We start from the raw sequence: 6,000 nt of genomic DNA, 5'->3' as shown, positions 1-6,000 counted from the left end.
AATAATGCTCCTATAAACATAGGAGTGTTTAAACCTTGTTGAATTCATGTTTTCTTTTTGGGGTGTAAATATCCAGTAATAGAATTAGTGGGTCATGTAATAATTCTATTTTCCTTTTTTGAGAAATATCCACACTGTTTTCCTCAGGGGCTGCACCAGTTTGCATTTCCATCAACAGTGTACAAGTGTTCCCCTTTCTTCACATCCTCGTCAACACTTCTTTTTGTGTTTTTGATTTAGCCATTCTGATAGGTGTGAAGTGGTATCAGTGTGGTTTTGATTTGCATTTCCCTGATGATAAGTGATGTTGAACATCTTTTCATGTGTTTATTGGCCATCTGGATGTCTTCTTTGGAGAAAGGTCTGTTTATGTCTTCTGCCCATTTTTAATTGTATGATTTGATTTTTTGGTATTGAGCTATATTAGTTCTTTATACATTTTGGAAACCACCCCTTACTGAATATACCATTTACAAATATATTTTTTTATTCATAGGTTGTCTTTTTGTTTTGCTGTTTGTTTCCTTTGCTGTGCAAAGCTTTTCATTTTGGCGTAGTCCCAGTGGGTTGTCTTTTTGTTTCCCTTGCCTCAGGAGACATATCTAGAACAATGTTGCCACAGCTGATGTCAAAGAAATTACTGTCTGTGCCATCTCCTAGAACTTTTATGGTTTCAAATCTCACAACTCCATTTTGAGTTTATATTTGTGTATATTGTAAAAAAAATGGTCCAGTTTCATTCTGTTGCATGGAGGTGTCCAGTTTCCCTAACACCGTTATTAAAGAGACTGTATTTTTTCCCCTTAGATATTCTTGCCTTCTTTGTTGTAGATTAATTGGCCATATAATCGTGGGTTTCTTTTGGGGCTCTCTAATCTGTTCTACTGATCTATTTGTTTGTTTTGCAGCCAGTACCATACTGTTTTGATTGCTAAAGCTTTGCAGTCTATCTTGCGATCTGGGATTGTGATACCTTCAGTTTTTTTCTTCTACAAGATTGCTTTGGCTTTTCAGAGTGAGTGAGTGTCTGTGTGTGTGTGTGTGTGTGTGTGTGTGTGTGTGTGTGTGTGTGTGGTTCCACATAAACTTTAGGATTATTTTTTCTAGTTCTGTGAAAAAGGATGCTGATATTTTGACAGAGATTGCAATAAATATGTATATTGCTTTGGGTAGTATGGACATTTTAATTGTATTTATTCTTCCAACCCATGAGCATGTCTTTCCATTAGTTTCTGTCATTTTAATTTCTTTCATCAATGTTCTATACTTTTCAGAGGATAGGCCTATCACCTCCTTGGTTAAGTTTATTGTAAATGGGATTGCTTTCTTTCTTTCTTTTTTAATGTTTATTAATTAATTTTTGAGAGCAGGGGAGATGCAGAGAGAGAGGTGGAGAACGAGAATCCCAAGTGTGCTTGGTGCTATCAATACATACCCTGACACAGGGATCAATCTCATGAACTGGGAGGTCATGACCTAATCCAAAATCAAGATTTGGAGGCTTAAATGACTGAGTCACCCATGTCCCCTGGGATTATTTTCTTAATTTTTATTTCTTCTGCCCTATTATTAGGGTGTGGAACTGCAACAGAGTACTGTACATTAATTTTCTAACCAGTGACCTTATTGAATTCATTTATCAGTTCTTGTGGTGTTTTGGTGAGGTCTTTAGTTTTCTATATAGTATCATGTCATCTACAACTAGGGAGCATTTTACTTCTTCCTTACTGAATTAGATGGTTTTGTTTCTTTTTGTGGTCTGATTTCTGTGGCTAGGACTTCCAGTAAGTACTACACTTAATAAAAGCAGTGAAAGTGGACATCCTTGTCTTGTTCCTGACCTTGTGGGAAAGATCCGGCTTTTCCCCATTGCAGATGATGTTCACTGTGGGTTTTTCAGCTATGGCCTTTGTGATGTTGAGGTATGCTCTCTCTAAACCTACTTTGTGAGAATTTTTATCACAAATGAATATTGTGCATTATCATTGTTTTTTCTGCATTTGTTGAGATGATCATATAGTTTTTTATCCTTTCTTCTATTGATGTGATGAATCACCTGGATTGATTTGTGACTATTGAAACACCTGTAAATCCCACTTGATCATGGTGAATGATTTTTTAATGTATTGTGGGATTTGTGCTAATATTTTGTCAAGGACTTTTTCACCCATGTTCACCAGAGTTATTGGCCAGTAGTTTTCTTTTTTGTAGTGTTAGCTGTTTTGGTGTCAGGATAATGTTGGCCTCACAGAATGAGTCTGCAAGATTCCCTTCCTCTTCTATTTTTTGGAATAGTTTGAGAAAAATAGTTATTAACTCTTCTTTATGACATTATTTTAAGTTTATTTATTTTGAGAGAGACAGAGACAGCATGAGTGGGAAGGGACAGAGACAGAAGGAGAGAGAGAGAATCCCAAGCAGGCTCTGCACAGGCAGCTCAAACCTACGAAGCCCTATGATCATCACCTGAGCTGAAACCAATAGTCAGACTCTCACAGACATTCAACCGAGCCACCCAGGCACCCCTGTTAACTGTTCTTTAAATGTTTGGTAGAATTCATCTGTGAAGCCAGCTGTTCCTGGATTTTTGTTTCTTAGGAGCCTTTGATTACTGATTTATTTTATTTCTGGTAATTTATCTGTTCAATTTTTTATTTATTTCTGATGCAGTTTTGGGAGATGAAATGTTTCTGGGCATTTATCCATTTCTTCCAGGGTGTCCAGTATGTTGCAAATAATTTTCATTGTATTCTCTTATAATCCTTTGTATTTCTGTGGCATTAGTTGTTATTTCTCTTCTTTCGTTTCTGATATTGTTTGAGCCCTCTCCCTCCCTCCTGTTGGGACGAGTTCTGGCTAGGGGTTTATCAGTTTTGTTTATTTTTTCAAAGCACCAACTCATGATTTCTTTAATCAGCTCTGTTGTTTTTCAGTCTCTATTTCATTTTATTTTTGCTCTAATCCTTAACATTTCCCTCCTTCTGCTGGCTTATGGTTCTGTTTATTGTCCTACCTAGCTTGTTCAGGTGTAGGTTTAGAGAGTTTATTTGACATTTTTCTTGCTTATTGTGGTCAGCCTGCATTGCTATAAATTCCTCTTCGAACTGCTTTTGCTGCATTCTAAAGATGTTGGATTGTTGTTTTCATTTTCATTTGCCTTTATATATGTTTTGATTTCTGCTTTGATTTCTTAGTTGACCCATTAACCTTTTACTGTCATGTTATTTAACCTATATGTGTTCATGTTTTTTGGATTTTTTTCTTGTGGTTCATTTCTAGTTTTATACCATTGAGGTCAGAAAAGAGACATGGTATTACTTGAAAACTTTTTTGAATTTTTTGAGGCTTATTTTGTGGCTTAACATGGGATCTATTCTGGGGAATGTTTCTTGTGCTGTTGAAATGAATGTGCATTCTGGCTGTTCTAGGATAGAATGTTCTGAATGTATTTGTTGGATCCATCTGGTCTGATGTGTCACTCAGGGCCATTGTTTCCTTACTGATTTTCTGTTTGTTGAATCCATTGATGTTAGTGAAGTGTTAAAGTCTTCTACCATGATTGCATTATTATCAGTTCCTTCCTATATGTTTGTTAACAGCCGATTTATGTATTTAGGGGCTCCCGTTCTACGTGCATAAATATTTAAAATTGTTATATCTTTGTGTTGGATTGTTCCTTCTGTGGTTATGTACTGTCCTTCTTTGTTCTATTACGGTCTTTGGTTTAAAGTCTATTTTGTCTGATATAAGTATTGCTACTCTGGCTTTCTTTTGAATCCATTGGTTTGATAAAAATTTCTCCATCCTCTCACTTTCAATCTCCTGGTGTCGTTGAGTCTGAAATGACTCTACATGAGAGAACATATAGATTGGTCTTATTTTTTTTTTTTTTTTATCTACTCTGTCACCATATTCTTGTTCTGGAGCATTTAATCCATTTATCTTCAAAGTAATTATTGATATGTATGTACTTACAGCCATTTTGTTACTTGTTTTATGCCAGTTTTGTAGTTTTTCTCTGATCCTTTCTTCTCTTGATCTCTTTCATGGTTTGTAGGCTGTCATTAGCAACATACTTGGATTACTTTTCTTTATTTTGTGCATATTTATTAATGGCTTTTGATTTGTGATTACCATTAGGTTTGTATATAACATCTCATGTACACTTCAGTCTATATTCAGTTAATAGTCACAAGGGTCTGAAGTCATTCTAAAAGTTCTAAATTTCTAGTCCCCTTCCCTCTATATTTTAGGTATATGGTCCCATAGTTTTATTTTGTGAAACCTTCACTGGTTTTTATAGAGATACTTAATTTTGTTGCTCTTGCATGTCCTACCTTTCTTACTCCTGCTTATGGCCTTAGTTTCCACTCATAGAGTCCCTCTTAACATTGCTTTGTAGAACTGGTTTAGTGTGATGAACTCCTTTAACTTTTTTTTTTAACATTTTTTTTTTTCCTGGGAAACTGTTTAGTATTCTTGGGTGTATATTTTTGCATTTCGGTACTTTGAATATATCATGTTACTCTCTTCTGGCCTTCAACATTTCTGCTGAAAAATAAGCCGATAGCCTTATGTGGTGTCTTTTGTATGTAACTCTTTTCTCTTGCTGTTTAAAAATTTTTCTCTTTATCACTACTTTTGCCATTTTGATAGTATATGTCATTGTGGGACAGTTGACTTTAGAATCCCCCTAGTCTGCCACCTTTCCTCTGTGTATACACTCTAATTCAGGAAAGATGACCTGTTGAGAAACTGAGCATGAATTGAATTACCTCATATTCTTGCTGTAGGATGTGTGCAGAAAGTTCCAATCTTTCAGATCTTATTTGTGTGTCCTCAATATTTTGTTTATTCTAATGAAATCTTAAAACACGTTTAATACAATTATTCTTCCCTTATGCTTTTTTCCCTAGCAAGACTCCTTTGGATCACCTTCATGGGATCAGTTTAAAGTACAGATCTTCATTTCATTGGGAAAAAATAAGCTAGAAAATATTCCATTGTATGAGTGTGTCATCTAAGTCATTGCTGGACATTTAGATTGTTTGTAATTCTATAACAAAGGTGAATTCTACCTCATGCAATATCTTAGAACAACACAGAAGGTGTTTGAATTATATTCGTGTAATAGATAAGGAAGTAGGCTCTCTTGGGAGAGCAGACAGCAAAGGATAGGATCATTAATGTTCAAGCCTGCCCTGAATCACCACAGTAATGTGACTTGCCAGCAAGGCAAAGTGTGGACTTTAAGGCCTGGCACGTTGTGGTTTCTACAGAGATCCAACTGTCCTGGTCGGACGCAGTTTCTTCACTCAGGTTCCCAGGTTTTTGGCACTCGTGTGGTTCCCAGCTTGGGACAGGGGCTTGCATTTGTCACACAGACTCAGCTGTGGTCACTGCTCTCTCTGTGGAACAGGCCTCATCAGGGAGTTGATTCACTTAGTGTCTCTGCACAGATACCCTCCTTACAATTTGTTAGAGCTGAGTTCCTTGCAAGAAGTATAAAACCTAGGAACCTGGGGATCACCAAGAATGGGAAGCTGCACTGCAGATAGCAAAGAGCAGCTGTTTGATTAACCCTGACTAAATGTCTAAGGACAAGTCTATGGCCAAGTGAATGGAACTTGGGATGGAGGCCCTTGTCCAGTGAAGGAAGCATGGAGAAGCCCCACATGTAAGCTGGTGGGGCACCTGATGAATAGGTCACCTGGTCTCAAAGGTTTTAGTGGGCTGGGCTCAAACATTGTCATAGTAGACTCTGCTTGCCTGGGTCTAGGAGGTGGATAGTTCTCCACTGTTCAGGGAGGATACACTGTGCTGCCTGTGCTGTCAAAGGCATTGGGCATGACTCCCTCTCAATTTTCATTATTGGCAACACAAACACCTTCAAATCTTTGCATTATTGAAAGTACAAACAGATCTATCTATCAACAAGGAGTTTGCCTCCTGCATGCAGCTCACTGAAACATTTGTTCTATTTTCATGCAGATGATGCCA

This window comes from Panthera leo, assembly GCF_018350215.1.
Source record: "Panthera leo isolate Ple1 chromosome Y unlocalized genomic scaffold, P.leo_Ple1_pat1.1 chrY_random_Un_scaffold_86, whole genome shotgun sequence".
NCBI lineage: Eukaryota > Metazoa > Chordata > Mammalia > Carnivora > Felidae > Panthera > Panthera leo.
Note: the sequence above shows the minus strand (reverse complement) of the source record.